The sequence below is a fragment of the Pinus tabuliformis genome, chromosome 3_2 (assembly GCF_031772625.1).
Source record: "Pinus tabuliformis cultivar Carrire ecotype Pingquan chromosome 3_2, CPIR1, whole genome shotgun sequence".
Classification (NCBI taxonomy): Eukaryota; Viridiplantae; Streptophyta; class Pinopsida; order Pinales; family Pinaceae; genus Pinus; species Pinus tabuliformis.
In genome coordinates this window covers 470,612,478-470,629,603 of record NC_142302.1, presented here as the reverse complement: position 1 = coordinate 470,629,603, position 17,126 = coordinate 470,612,478, and the positions used below count along the sequence as shown (strand labels likewise).

Below are 17,126 nucleotides of genomic sequence, written 5' to 3'. Positions count from 1 at the left end.
TATTCAGTTTAGGGTTCATAAAGTCATCAAAGTGGAAATCGATCTGCCTTTAATGATTATGATTACGAGGTGATACCTCTTAGACTATTATTATTATTATGTTTACGTTTTAAATTTGATGGATCTTTCCTGATATTTTTACACATTTAAAATAAGAGAGAAATTTTAACATAAAATATTTAACCATCTTATGCTTAATCATTATTATTATTATGATGTTTACATTTAACATTCGTACACTTAGAAATTATTATAGTGTTTACCTTTAAATTTGATGGGCCTTATGATACTTTTACACATTTAAGATAAGAGAGAAGTCTTAACATAAAATATTTGACCATTATTATGATGTTTACCTTTTAAATTTGATGGATCTTTTAAGATATTTTAACGCATTTAAGATATGAAAGAAGTCTTAACATACAATATTTCTGAGACTGGACAGATCATAATAGATCTATTAACCGTGAGAATCACTTTATTTTGAGGTCAATGGATTATCATGATTTTTTTTATTTAAGTTATAATTTGTTATTAAAAAAATATAATTTTGATAAATAATAACTTTAAAATAATAAGATGTGAGAAATGAAATTAGTTTTTAAAATAGGTCAATTATATTTTATTTTAAACCAACGATATATATTTTTAATAATAGATTTTTTTTAATTTATATTCATCGATGTTTTTATATAATTTTTTTAACATTAAATTTAAGATTCTGTTTTTTTTTTTTAATTATTTCTTCTCTAAAGTCTATCTCATTTGATGGACTATATTTATGGTGAGTGTTTATGGTGAGTGTTTTTTTTTAAAGTGGATATTTTAAGTTCTAAATTTTTGGATTTTGACTTAAAAAATGCTTTTCAAAATTAAATTTTTTTACACTGCACTAATACATTATACTAGTTGTTGGCTTATTTTTTATAGTCTCTCTTTCTTAATTTGGGGTTGATTTGATTACTTAAGAAGAATACTTTATAGTGAAGTTTTTTAAGAAACTTTCTCAAAAAATATTCACATATTCATTTTATGTTTATGTTTACAGTAGAGGTAGGTGGCTAAAGGTTTTAGTGGAGATATTTTTATTGTGCATTATAAATTGAAAAAATGCAGCGGTGCACTAACTCGTATAATATATCTTTATATTAATTAGTACTATAAAAAATTATTAAAAATACCATTTTTAATATATATTTATGTATAATATGTAGATTTTCACAAAATATTAGAGCATATGGGCACATATAATACGAATGCACCAAATATAGTAAGCATTTTTTATTGTTCAATAACAAAATTAATTTTTGAAAATAATATAGACATTACTAAGGCACCATCACAAGAATTGTGTGATGCTTCACGAATAACTAATGTCTTGGGGCCTCTAAACATAGAATCACCAAAAATACAAAGTTTTGAAAGCCCTTGTGGATTCCATATAATCACTCGAGGGCATCCTTATATAGAAGCATCGATATACTAAAATAAAATAAAAAATATTAAAATATCAGTTCTAATATATATATTTCTAGGCAGAGCTATGAAAAGCCTTGCAACAACTAGGTTCTCCCTTAACCGAGTGATCTATGCTTAGATTGTGCGGATTTCTTTGCAGATCTCTACAATAATCTAATCAATGGTGGATCTTAGCGATTCAGCGATAAAGGAATTTTCTTTGCAAGAATGGTTGCAGAGCAAACAATTTGTTCTTTGGTTTCACATAGTTCCATTCTAAAACCCAGATCTTCTTGAAAAATCCAGCAAGAAATTCTCAATTTGATTTTGCCTTGATTAAATTGAGAAAAATTGAATTTCCACATCATCAGACAACTTGGATGATGTTAACTTGTGTGAAATGGCTTGTGTCACCGAGTTTACTCAGTAAATTCGAGTTAGAGGAGTTAGAGTTCAGTTTTGCATGTGTGATTGCTAATTTGTAGCAATCAACGTCAGTTATCTCAGGTTGTTTTCAATTAAACTAGTTCCAACTTTTGGACGAACTAGTGCAAGGTCAATTAAGCAGTGGGACTTCAACCAAACTCAGTGATCATCTAGTTAATTGATCAATTAGCCCAAAATAGCTAGTGCATGTAGAAAATTCGAGTTCCCTAGGGTAGATGGAGATTCCAAGGCAGTGTAACATCAATTTTAGACTAGTCTTGAGTGTACAGGTGTTGCATGCAGTCAAAGGATCAACATAAGGAATTGTGCATTTCAATTTGAGGAATTTCCTACACAATAGGGGCCTAATTCCTCAAGAAATAGCACAAGAAAATAGGAGCTCAAGTAGAGGCAAAAATTGACTAAGTTTGGGTCAGAGGCCTTTAGCGAGTAGAGAGATAGGTTATTGGCTTGTAGGTTGTGCTCAGTTGAGAAAAGCAATTGTAAAACATCTCTATTCTTTTGATTTAATGCAAGAAGGAATTGGGCTTTTTGTGAAAATTTGAAAACTTGAATCCTATTGCAGCAACTAGAAATAATTCTCCTAATTGTTAAATTAATTTTTAACAATTTATTTACTGTGTGCTACAACAAATATTGAATATATCACACTGCAACCTATACAAATAAATTTCGAAAGAAATAAACACTAGAAGAAATAATAGCACATACACATAAAATGACATAGTTATTTTTGGACCAATGTCCTCGGAAAAACCCAACTTGGGAAAATCAATGCAGCAGTTGAGGGTTTTATTAGTATGCAACAGTGAAACAATAGGAGTACAACTAGATGTGAAAACTAGCTATCCTATAGAGAAATATTGGCAAGAACTTGGAGAGGAATTTTCCTCACCCCACAAACAATTTCTCGACACCACTTCACTTTAGAATTCTGGCCTTCTCAGGCACTACGTCATCCTTTGTGCTACTTTACATAGCTGGCTGGATGGCTTGCTTTCTGTTGGATTCTGATGAAGTCGTTATGCCTTCTGCTGACCAGAAAGTTGATTCTCCAGCACTTTGGGACTCCTTCCTGGCCTCTGGAACTGAAAACGTCAATCTTCCTCAGTAAATTGACTTTTCCTCTAGAGGCTGCTGCACAGCTCTGCGTCAACCTATCTATGGCTCACTTACCTCTCTACAAATGCACTCACCAGATATGGAATCCTTCCTCTGGCTTCACTGCCCCTGCTCCTCTCTCACTACTTCGATCTCACTAGCTCTCTCTTCGGAAATTGACTGTTGCTACTCTAGAAATAGATCTGCTCATGAAATCAAACTCTCAAAGTGATTTCTCCAAGCCCCATGAATTTCTTCTCATAATCCTCTGTTGAGACTTCAACAACCAAGATTATATCTTAATCGATTGGTAGGATTAACTTGATGTCGATCTGTGTGAGTTTCTAGAACATTCACATCTTGAATTAATTAATTCTGATTAATAATATAATTAAGTCATTTCTAGGCAGAATTTATAGAAACGATTCTGGATTCTGGAGATCTGGTGCATTCTAGCCTCTCCACAAAATTTCAAGGCTAGAACACCTTTGATGCTACAAAAAATAACATTCCCTCTTAGTAAGGAATGTGTTCTAGACTTGTTGCCTCATGTAGCAACACCCTGTCTCTGCATCGTCTCCTGTCATGTTGTTGATGTCTGGCTGTTGTTTCCCACCAACCACTGCGCAACTCTAATATGTGTTGCATTTGTGCTGCTGTTGACTCTGCTGAACTGCTGCCAACACTGCATCTTCACTGCAACTCCCTTTTCATTTGTTGTTACTATTATTTCAACATCTGCAACTAAAAATCATCCTAAATATTGAATCAATTGTGATTAGTATGATGCATTTGTCACCTCAGTCTCTGACTATTGCTAGTATCTTCACTGTCATTGAGGCATTTTCATTATTGGCTACTCTGCATTGTGCCACTCTGCAATGTGCTTCATAGCATCTAACTTCAGCTAGACTTTGTATTTATCACTTTGGCATTTGACTGCATCTATTGCCACTGATCCATCCTGCTACAAAATATTGTGGGCCCCCCGTAGTAAGGTATTGATTCAAGACGTGGACCTTCTCAAGAATCCTGCCCATTTGTAGCACTCTGAGGCTACAGTACCAAGTCACCCCATTTTACTCCTGCCGGTATGTCAACAAACATTGCGAAGTCTTCCTCCATCCTGGAGGAAAGCCTATCGATCTCTGTTGAGGTTGCCTGCTGGTCCTACTTCTCCTCCTTGTCCTTATTTTTGAGAGGACAATGGGTGTTTTAGTGACCACTCTCACCACATCTGAAGAACTTGACCTTTGACAGGTCCTTCTTCTTCTTTCGTTGCTCCCCTTGTCCTTGGCTGGGACCCTTTGATGCGAGGGACACATTTTCCTCCTCCTTCACCTGCTTCGATCCGTAGCTTCTACCCCTAATAGAGTTATTCACTAAGTCTCATCTCAACTCCTCCTGCTGCAAATCAACCCACATCATGTCCCACCTTAGCAAGGTTTCTCTTCCCAAAATGCTTTGGACAAATACATGTCACTCCTCAGAGACACTGTTGAGTGCTAATCGCACTAGATTTGTGACTTGAGGCGCTACCCCAATAGTTGGAAACTGATCTCATATCTCCTGAATCCTAGTGAGGAAGGGGTCTATGCGTTCCCCTTTCTGCATCCTGGTGCATCTCAACCTCTCCTCCAAGTACATCTTTCACTACTTAGAAGTGCCTTAGTACAGCGTGGAAAGTGTATCCCACATCTCTTTGGTCGTACCCTCAGATGCTGTATGATACAATGTGATCTTGAACACCGTCAAGGATTAACCTCTTTTCCCTCGCCATCTCCTTTTTGTGCTCCTTAATTTGATCTGCATCCTAGGGTACTGCTACCACTACATCAATATATGGCTTCAGGCCATATTCATCCAGAAGGAAGGACATCGTTTCCTTCCAAATGACATAGTTGGAAGCATCGTCCAACCTATCTTGATCTCGTAGTCTAGCAGTGGCCATCTCAGATGATTTCAATAATATCCTCTTCCCTTCTGCTCAACTGCTGCTAGGCTATTCACACTCCCTTCTGGAGTGAGAAAATATGCTCACAATGACTGTTAATATGCAAGAGAGATCAAACTTCTTAAGACTAGAAGTTTCCCAAGGAAAATTTTCCCTCAATGTGTGCTCTTCTTCCACCCGACGTTATTTATCCTCTAGCACACTACTGCAAAACTATTGCATCCAACTAGAAATCTGCTCTGTGAAAAATATTGGCTGCTCCCTCTGCCTCTGGAATCCCTCAATCTAGAGAGATCGAATTTTTTTGTCCCTCTCTCAGAAAAATCAATTCTCCTCAAGAATTTGACCTCTTCGCCAAGGTGATTGCGTCGCCTTTGGGTTTTTGATCTACTGCCCCTCAATGAACAATGAAACTCCCTCTCCCTTCTCTAGTGAGCTCTATGGCTGATCATCTATGCTATGATACCATGTAAAAATTCAAAAACCCGAATCCTATTGCAGCAACTGGAAATAATTCTACTAATTGTTAAACTATTTTTTGACAATTTATTTATTGTGTGCTATAGAAAATATTGAATCAATAACACTGAAACCTACACAAATAAATTACGGAATAAATAAACACTGAAATAAATACTAGCACATACACATAAAATGACACAATTATTTTTGGAACAATGTCCCCGAAAAACCCAACTTGGGAAAATCAGTGCAACAACTGAGGGTTTCATTATTATGTAGCAATGAAATAATATGAGTACAAATGGATCTCTAAACTAAAAATCCAATAGAGAAATATTGGCAAGAATCTGGAGAGGAACACCCCACAAGCAATTTCCCAGCACCACTTCACTTCAAAATTTCGACCTTTTGAGGCACTGCCTCATCCTTTGCGTAGCTGGCTAGATGGCTTGCCTTCTGTTGGATTCTGATGAATTCATTCTGCCTATGCTGACAACAAAGATGATTCTCTAGCACTCTGAGACTCCTTCCCGACCTCTGGAATTGAAAACATCAATCTTCCTCAACAAATCAACTTTGCCTCTAGAGGTTACTGCACAGCTCTGTGTTAGCCTCTCTATGGCTCACTTGCCTCTCTGAAAATGCACTCACCAGATCTGGAATCCTTCCTTCGGATTCACTGTCCTTGCCCCTCTCTCACTACTACGATATTACTAGCTCTCTCTCTGGCAAGTGACTGCTGCGACTCTAGAAATCGATTTGCTCATGAAATCGAACTCTCCAAGTGATTTCTCCAAGCCCCATCAACTTCTTCTTATAATCCTCTGTTGAGACTTCAACAGCAAAGATTAGATCTTAATTGATTTCTAGTATTAACTTGAAGTCAATCTATGTAAGTTTCTATAACATTCACACCTTGACTTAATTAATTTTGACTAATTAGTCATATTCCCTAAGTTTAGACATAGAGAATATTTAAAAATTGACTAATAATCCAATTAAGTCATTTCTAGGTGGAATTTCCATAAATTATTTCTAGGTTTTGGATATCTCATGCGTTCTAGCCTCCCCATAAAGTTTCAAGGCTAAAACACATCTAATGCTACAAAAGCTAACAATTTTTAGCAGTTTGCTTTCCCTGGGAAAAAATACTTGTTGCATGTGTGTGATTTCTTATTGCATATCTAAATTTTTTGTTCTAGATTGTGAATTACTTTCCATAAAATAGTAGAGTATGTTTGTGTCTTGTGATATTGATTAAAATTTCATGAGCAACTACAAATCTAAATCGTAATTTCTACATGGTATCATAGCAGGATTCACATTAGAGCAAAAATTTTGAAGTTGTTTCTTAGCAGGTTCGAATTTGGAGTTTACTGCAACAAGATCTCTTCATAGTTGAGAATATGACCTTCAATGGACTAAGGCTAGAGTATTCCTTGGAATGAACCTCTAATTTTTTTTCATGGAAGGATCGCATGGAGGTGGTATTGGATGACAGTGGATTGCTAGTATACATCAAGACAGATGTTGCAAAACCACCAGAATCTGGTGCCTAGAACCATGCTCAATGGAAGAAAGATGTAGCCAAGGCAAGGAGAATATTATTGGACAGAGTATGGGACCAAATTTTCACCACTCTCCATGGTAAAGAAACTCCTTATGCAATGTGGCAGGCACTGACATATTTGTTCCATAATAGTAGTGACCACAGGAAACTTCCACTCATGGATAAACTTCGAAATATCAAGATGCAGAAGAATGACATTTGATCCAGGTGGATGTTGGTGGCCACCCGCCTATCCCACTTGGACCCCCACAACTGTCTCTTTCAGTTTTTCCGTTTCCTTAATTGTAGCACAATTTACTATTTTTAGCAATTTTTCGGGTCCTAAACATCCAGAGCCGTTTTGAGGCCCTAAACAACATTTTTTTGGCAATCTATTGCCATCAAATTTTGATAAGCAATTCTTTTCTTTGTATTCCTCGGAGAGATCTTTCCAATAGGGTATCATGCGCATCAAATAGAGATAATATGACCAAGTCATGGCCCCGGGAAGTTGGCTGCTCAACTAACCCCAACAGGGCCCATAAACTCTTGGTATTACATCTCCTCGGGTTAGGGTTTGGTTGTTTAGGGTTTTCTCTTATTGTTCAATAATAAAGAGGCCTTTGAGCCTCATTGTTACGCAGTTCAAAGGCATGTAGCCACCACATCTCTTCTCAGAGATAAGCTGCCATCGTTGAGTTAGTCTCGTTTCCATACTATTTGTAAGCATATTTCAATATTTGATATTAATCAAAGGAAGTGTTATTTCTGTTGCATCTCTGTATTTATGGTTATATCTGTATTTGTTTCATTCCTGATTAAATTCGGATCAACATTATTCTATAGTACCTGATCAGGTTCACACAAGTTCGTGATGATCTTGCAAGGGTTGGTGTTACTATTTCAGATGATGATTTGGTAATCCTAGCCCTTATGGGCCTTCACAAGAGCTAGCATAGCTACCAACATTCGGTGAATGGGAGGGAGAAATTATCGAATTGGGAGCGCGTATGGTCTGATTTGATATAGGAGGAAATAAGGTGGAATACCATAGATGTAACTTCATCCAAGGGTGAGGATGGAGAAAAATTTTCGTTGGCTAGAAAGGCAAAGAAGGGAAAAGGGAAGAAATCTCAAACAAAACCAAACTCTAGTCAAGGGGGCAAGAAGAAAGAATTGTACAAAATTAAATGCTTCCATTGTCATGAATTCGGGAATTATGCCATGAAGTGTCCACACTAAAGGGAAAGCAAGGAGACCCCAGGAGGAGTAGCAGGTGAAGTCTTGGCTTCACAGTTCAAGCTTGATTTTACCCTTATCACATGCATGGCCAACACAATGATGGGGAGCATGTGGTACCTGGACTCTAGAGCATCGTTCCATATGACAAGGTGTAGAGACTTGTTCAGTGACCTGGAGGACAAATACTTGCAAATGCACATCGATATGGGGGACGTTGGAAGGTATAGTGCGACCAGGGTTGGTACATTCACCTTTCAGAGGGAGTCAGTCTCCCCCCTCGGGCTCAAGGATGTCATGTTTGTTTTGGGCCTAAAGAAAAATCTCGCCTCTGTTGTAGTTTTGGAATATCATGGTTATGATGTGATCTTCAGCAAAGAAAAAGCATTCGTGAGACACATAGTCATGGGACAAGTGAAGCAGATTGGGGTTCGTGTGAAGAACCTATATAATCTATATATGGAAGATTTTGTTGCATTAAGGACAAAGGTGGAGAAGATGTAGATCTACTATGTCACTGAACTTTGGCATAGAAGACTTGTCCATTTGCATCAGGTGCCCTGAAGATTATGCAGTAGATAACCACAAGCCTCCCCAAAGGAGAACTTGAGCAACAGGATGTATGCAAAGGATGTACTCTAGGGAAGTACACAAAATGCACTTTCCATGATTGATACAACAAAGCACATGAATTCCTTGAAAGGATCCACTCTGATGTCTATGGACCTTTCTCAACAACCTCCACCACTAGGCACAAATATTTTTTCATTTTTATTGATGTCTATAATTCAAGGCACTGGTTGAGAAAGAAACTAGCAAGAAGGTAAAGGCTCTCAGGAGCGATAATGCAGGTGAGTATGTGTCAAATGAATTTAATTCTTTTTGTGCAAAAGAAGGCATTCAATGAGAGTTCACAACACCCCACAACCCACAACAGAATGGGGTGGCTAAGAAAAAGAATCATAGCATTGTGGGAGCAATGAGGGCGATGTTGCAGGACCAAGGCCTACCTATAGAAATCAATGTGTAGATTCAACACTGCTCATAAAATTTACCAAAACCACAAGACTTGAAGCTACTCTACTGATCTGTGGAAGTTAATTCATGATTTAAAGCAATAATCATTGGCATACAAAAAGGAAACATCACACATGCACAAATATTTATCTAGGGGAAAAAATTTCTTGAAACCCCATACTATTTGTATTGCATTAATCAGAGAATAGAGAATAAATACAATGCTTTCCCAAGCCTGAGCACACCCTACAAATGTATAGTCTATCTATTTTCCTGACAGACTAAACCTGGCCCAACACTTAGCCAATTTCAAGCCTTCCCAAGCTATTATTTCCTTACGTTGTTCCCTTGGAAAATTGCCCATGTTTTTTAGTAATTTCATGCCAAGGAATTGTGCAATAGCCTTAGGTCAATCTCTAACTGCATGCACCAGCTATACACATGGGAATATGCTACAACTAATAGTACATTGCCTTTAAATCTCCATCTCAACTGGGTAACTCAAAATCTCTGCATGAAACAATTATTTTGAGTTTATTGATCAGTTAATTGGTTGATCACTGAGTGTGGTTGAAGTTACACATGCACAACTTCACCTCCACTAGTTCTTATGACAGTTAGAACTAGTTAAATTGACAATAACTCAAATTAACTGAAACAGATTGCTACAAATTAGCAACCAATCATGTATAACTAAACTCAATTGTCTCCAAACCTTAGTTAAATACCTCCAAGTATTCTGCTGAAATTGAAATTCTAATTTTTAATCTAATTTGACCAAGGTAAAGTCAAAACTAGATTTTCTTGCTACAATTTCAACACTCCCTCTCGGCAAGAAATGGATTATCAGATACCCCAATCTTTCTTCTATGGAACTATAATTTTCCTCTTGAGAAATCCTTTTCAAAATATCTGCATCTTGTTCTTCTATTGGAATGTACTGCAACAACATAATCCTCCTCTGCACACAATCTCATAGATGGTGATACCAGATATGGATATGCTCGGATCACTCATGAAATACAGGATTCTCAGAGAGTTTCATACAACTTTGACTATCACATTAAATCACAGTAGGATCCATCTTCTAACCAAATAACCCAACAAGAATATTTCTCATCTAGATAGCCTCACATGTTGCTTGACTTGTAGCCATGTACTTTGCTTCTGCTAAGTTGAGTACCACATATCTCTACTTCTTTTTGTACCAAGAATCATTGCTAACCCAACATTGAAAATTCCTCTTGATGTGATCTTCATGTTTCATGGACTCCCCACCCAATATGCATCTGTGAAGCCTTGCAACTTCACTCTCTCTGTTTGTTTGTACCAAATACCAAACTGACTAGTTCCTTTAAGGTATCTCAACACATGCTTTGTTCCCTTCCAATATAGTTTGGTTGGCTTAACCATTGCTTGACTAAGCTAGTTAACTGCACAAAACATGTTTGGTTGTTTTTTCACCAAATACATAAGTGAACCCACAAGCTTCATGTAAATGGTATCCTACACTACTTCACCTGAAGTAGCATCCTATTTCCTCCAATTTCCTGCTAGAGGAGTCTCCATGGGCTTGCACCTGTCCATGCAAAACTCTTGAAGTATCTCACTGGCATACTTTCTCCGAGAGACAAATAGTTCCCCATCTCCTTTCCATACTTCCAAACCAAGGAATTAGTGCATGAGGTCCATGTCCTTCATCTTGAACTCTCTTGCAAGGTCCTCCTTGCAAGATCTGATCAGCTGCTCATCACCAGTAAGGATCAAGTCATCAACATATAACACAATAATCAATAATTTACCTTCTACCACAATGTGATAAAGGTTTGCATCTGCTTCACTTTTGGTGAAGCCCAAACCAGTGAGATAGCTATCGATCCTGGTATACCAAGCACGGGGTTCTTGCTTGATTCCATACAACGTTCGCTTGAGTCTGCACACATGCGACTCTATGTAAAAGGTCTCAAACCCCTCTGGTTTCTCAATATACACCTCCTCCTCAATAAATCCATTGAGGAATTTTGTCTTCACATCCATTTGGTGGATCTTCCACCCCATCTGCACTAACAGTGCTAGAATTGACATGATGGATGAGTAACTTGCTACTGGAGCAAAGGTCTCCTCATAGTATATTCCCTCAACCTGAGAGAGCCCCTTGGCCACAAATTTGGCCTTGTGTTTCTATATGCTATCATCTAATGCATGCTTTACCTTGTAAATCCATCTCAAACCAACCATGAATTTACCTGCTAGTCTTGGGACCACTTTCCAAACATTATTTCTGACAATGGAACCATATTCCTCTACCATAACATCAACCCATGTTGGTTTCTCTACATCTTCCTCGAATGAGGATGGCTCAGTCTCTACAAGCTCACTCATCAAAGCCATGTAGCCAATGTACCTATTTTGTGACCTCCTCTTCCTACATTGTGATGTGGGTGCTACCACATTCTCTCTAACATCCTGCAATAATCTGTCAGCTTCCCTTGTTTGCTTCCTTCCTTCTCTGGATGTCTCTTCTTGAGTGGATGTCTCCACTCTCTGCTCCTATACTTATGGCTGCTCTGAAACTTCCTGAGGTTCTTCCTTTGGATCCAAAAGCTCTTAATCATGCTGCAACTTAATCTCCCTCTTAAGAAAACACCTCATTTCCTTCTCCTCATAAAACTTCACATCTCTTCTAACCACTTTCATCGTGGGTGATGGAAAGTACACATGATAGTTTTCAAGTGTGTTTGTGTACCCCACAAACATGCCCAACTTTGTTGTCAACTCTAGATTTTTCCCTGCTTCCTTCGAAACATGACAGTAAATTGATGATTGAAAGATCCTAAAGTGTAACACATCTAGTTTCTTCCCTGAAAAATATTCCTCTGTGTACTCATGCCAAGAATCCTGTGAGGACTCTTGTTCTACAAATATACCATTATGTTGCATGCTTCAACCCACAAGTGCAGAGGTAGGCTTTGGTCATGCAAGATCACCCTTGTTTCTCCCACAATATTTTTGTTGTTCCTCTAAGTGACCCCATTTTGTTGTGAGTTATGGGGTGTTGTCAACTCTCATTGAATTCCTTCCTTTGCACAATTTTTTTTAAACTCAGTCGACATGTACTCACCTTTGTTATCACTCCTAAGAGCCTTCACTTTCTTTCCAGTTTCTTCCTCAAAAATTCCTTTGAATTCAACAGATTTGGAGAATGCCTGATCTTTCTTCTACATGAAGTAGATCCAACACTTTCATGAGAAATCATCTACAAATATGACATAATACCTATGATTGGTAGTGGAGGTCGTCAAGAAAGGTCCACAGACATCAAAGTGGATCCTTTCAAGGACTATATGTGCCCTGTTGTCCCAATCATTGAAGGTGGATATTGTGTACTTCCCCAATGTACACCCTTTGCATGTATCTAGTGCTCCTTTGGGGAGGCCAGTAGAAATATGATGCATGATATTCAAAGCATCATGATGAAAATGCCCAAGTCTTCTATGCCATAATTCACCAACATCTCGGCTTTGCACCTTCTCTGCTTTTGTGCTCGATGTTTCACATTCTTCCACATCTAATTTGTAGAGGTCCTTCACACGAACCCCCAATTCGCTTCACTTGTTTCGTGGCAATGTGTCTCAGAAAATCATGCCCTTTGTTGAATATCACATCATAGCCATGGTCTTCCAACACAGCTATGGAAACTAGATTCTTCTTTAGACCCGATACAAACATCACATCCTTGAGCCTGGAAGGGAAGCTAGACTCGCTTTGAAAAGTAACTATACCAATACCAGTCACGCTATACCTTCCATCATCTCCCATCTCGATGTGCATCTAGAGATTCGTCTCCTCCATGTCACTGAAAAATTCTTCGTTCCCCATCATGTGGAATGAGGCACCGCTATCTAGATACCACACACTACCCATCACTATGCTTTCCATGCATGAAATGAGGGTAAAATCAGGTTTGAACTATGAATCCAAAGCTTCACCCACTCCTCCTCTTGCGATCGTATTTCTTTCCTTCTTGTGTTGACACTTCGTTGCGTAGTGCCTAAATTCATGATAGTTGTAACAGCCCTGGTGAAAAATTCATGTAATAAATGTTAATAAAGGCAAAATAAGACCACGGTAAAGGAACACTTATTCCAAGTTGAATGTTGGGAAAAGATATCCTAGTGGGCATCACTGGATGCTTGTTTTGGCTAAGGAAAATTGGAAAAGGCATTAAACAGAAAAAAAAGGCATTTTTGGCTCATTTATTTATGAAAATAAAGGAAATTAGGAGAAAAGTAAGGTGAAAGGTCATAGGTTGCATGTGAGGAGGAAATTGAAGGAAAATAATAGAAAATGAAGAAATTAGAGGCCTCATTAATAAAAAGGCTTCTAAGGATTAGTTGGTAACCTTTTGTTAGTTCAAGTTTGGATCTCTCTAATTATTCTCTCTCTTTCTCACTCTTGGTCACATAGAGTTTTCTTGGAGAACTCTAGCTTTGGATCAAGGAAGGAAAAGAAAGGATCAAGGAAGAAGAGCAGGAACAAGAAGCTTCAGTAGGAATACTTGCAGCTAACCTTTTTCATGTGTGATTTCCTAGCTAGTTTGGACATGCATCGCTTTTCATGTTGGCGTATGGTTCTCTTGTTGTCGGTGGCATGGTTTTGTAGGGTTATGACAGTGGTATTCAGCATAGCCTTGCCTTTTTCCGGCTGCCATGGTGTTGGGATGTTTATTTTGGTTTTGATCTTTGTTTTGTTGGATGGATTTCAAAATTCAAGGTGAAGGTGGTCTCAAGGTTCATTCCCAAAGGCCTAGGAATCCCTTGACCAGTTTTGGCAGGATACATGGTAATTCTTGAGGGATAAGTCTCCATTTAGGGCATAGTGATCTAGGTTTGGATTATGGTAAATCCTGAGAGACTAGTCTCGGTTTAAGGCCTAGTGATCTGGATTGGATTGCAGTAAAGCTTGAGAGACCAAGAAACGTAAAATTCCTTAAGGATAGTGTTGGATTCCGGATGGCATTCCAAGTTCAGTTCGGTTGTGATCAGAGCACCGGTTTTGGTGTGATGACGGTTTGGTGAGGGTGGAGGTGGTTTAACCTCTGGATTCCCTTGGTTTTTATTGGATTGGTTGTTCTATGAGATCCCACATTCATGCTTGGAATTGGCATGGGGGTGACTGGCTAAAAGAGAGATTTGGTTCAGCCATGTCTATGGTTGTCTGGTATGTGGAAGTATCAAACCTGGTCAGGTTTTCCTATAATTAATAAAAGCTAAGTTCTCTTACTTTTGTACTTGTTTATATGTGTATTTAATGATTATCATATCGCTTGTATTTATATGGTTTAATGTTGGTTATAAGCATGGTTATGTGACTGGTTCATATCATGGTTATTTCATGTATTTACTTGTAATTTTTAAATGGATGGATGCAAAGCTAATTGATGATATAATAGTCCAATGGAGAAGGAGTTGATTCTTCTGGTTATGTTTCATAAGTTCTTTCAGTCATTTATGCTCTGTCTTGTATCCTAGACCTATAGGTTGCATTGATGCCAAGTTTTTGACATAATGTAAGTCCCGGTTGGGGATGCTCAGGCCTAGTCCTGAGGTTGATTTTTAATTTATTTTCATTTTTATCATGTCTTTGATGGATTCTGATGGTTGTAGCAAGTTCTGGGCAGAGGTCAGGATTCTAGGCTAGAAAAGTGGCTCAAATCTCGGGGTCATTAGCATAGGTCTGCTAAGAAAAGTCCACAGTTGCTGGTACAGAGGCCTATGAGAGTGACTTTAGGTTGTTGGTCACTCCCTTGCCCATAGCATGTGAGCGATTATGGCCTAAGAAATCTAGAACAACAATGGGACCCAGAGACAAGTTATCTGAGTTGTTGACTTGCCTCCTGAGGGTTCTATTGATGATGTTGGATGATTGTGTGTGATGTTTCATCGATTCCATTTCCTTAAGGTCACCAAGGAGATTGAATCTCTTATAGTAACCTCTCTCATCACATTTTTTCTCGGCTAGTTGGTTGTTTGGGTGGACCTGGGAGGAGGGGGGGTTACAGATTGGTATCAGAGTGTGGTTACACTCTCCTTGGGTGAAGGTTCTTGGTCATGCATGTGTTTTAATGGCATGTGTGTTTCCTAAACTTGCATTCCATGAGCTTGTTTCATTGCATCATGTTGATCATGATTATAGTGAGGTTGTCATGAGGATCTTGCAGTGATTTTGTGGGATGCATTTTCGGAAGTTTATGACTAGTTGCATATGGTTATATGTCGCTTACATGTTGATTATATGTCGCTTGACTACATCATTGTATGTCAAGTGCATTCTTGAATGTTTTGATTACATGCGTCAGTATTGTAGGTTTATTACAAGAATTGATCACTTATGCTCAAGTACATGCGTTCATACGTATGTGTAGTTGATTAGGCATTGCTTATGCATGTTGATAGTTGCATGTGGCAATGTTTGCAATGGACTAATGGTTATTTTCATGCATGAGGTCACAACATGCATTGTTGATATGGCCTTGCATTGATGATTGGACCGTAGCTAGAATGGTGTTTATGCATTGATACACTTATTTGATATATGTCTATATGATGTTATGATTATGTTATACATGTATCACATTGATTTGATGATCTTACAGACAAGGTATCCTCCCCAAATTATACTAAGGTACGTTGGTTTGTTGTGATTTGGTTTAGCTGACATAATATGCCTTGCCAGGAAAGAGATCAGATGGCTAGCAAGGTGGTAGACTACATAGAATATCCCCCTGCATCAGATGGGAAGCATGGTATGGGGCACTCTTCTGAATAGGTAGACACATTGAGAAGCCTAAAGGAATAAATAAGGAGTTACAAAGAAAACAATGACAAAATCATGTAGGCACAAGAGAAACAAGCAGGGGTGAATGTAATACTACTTTAGGTTTTATCATATTTGCAATGACATGGACCACTTCGGATCAGCCATGGACATGAGGACAAAACTAATGGAGCATATGGTAGTAGGTTTCCTAGTAGACACAGGTTGGATAGATATGACATGATCAGAGATGGTAGGTTGTTGGACACTCCGGATAGGAGAGGTGATCGACACAGTTACTATTCCAGTTCTAGTTATGATAGACATCATGATCATCACCGTCATCATCCTTACAGGAGGAGTTCTAGGGGATACTTTCCAGATGAGTTTAAGAAGTCAAAGCCACTTAGATTTGATGGAGAGATGAAGAAATAACAGGATGAGAAAGCACAGTTTCTTGGTATGAAGAAACTCTTTCGATTGCATGATTATTCAGAAAACATGAAAGCAAAGATAGCCACTTTCAATCTCAAAGATAAAGTGGATAGTTGGTGGGAAGGCATGAAGAATGTCAAAGTTATACATGAGGAGGATTTGACTTGACATGCATGTGAAAGGCTCTTCAAGAAGAAGTACTTGTTGGAGAGGTACTATGATGATAGAGCTACGGAGTTTTATGAGTTGTGGATGGGTTCTATGACAGATGATAAGTATACTAGCAAATTTTTGGAGTTGTTGAGATATGTGCCTTACCTCAAGGAGGAGAAGGACAAGGTTCAGAGATTCATCAGTGGATTTCTAGTTGCATACAGAGACCAGATTGAGTTTGATGAGCATAGATCATTGGAGGAGGCCATCCAAAAGTTGAAGCATTGTTATGAGCAGTTGAAGCGCAAATTTGAGCCTAAATATGACTTGAAAAGAAATGAGAAAGCTAAAGGAAAATGGACACCAAAGAGAGGAATACCTAAAGATGAAAGTGAGAAATAAAATGCAGTTCCTTACAAGAGATTCAATAAAATTGAGAAAGGATATGGAGAGTAGCAAGCTAGAGGCATTGGTAGGGAACCATTGCAGTGTTGG

At 38.2% G+C, this 17,126-nt stretch overlaps 1 protein-coding gene across 1 annotated transcript in view; it reads left to right on the top strand.

Moving 5' to 3' along the window:
- LOC149181333 (xylan glycosyltransferase MUCI21-like) overlaps positions 1-17,126 on the top strand; it is a 168,083-nt gene that overhangs the window by 8,455 nt on the left and 142,502 nt on the right. The window lies entirely within an intron of this gene.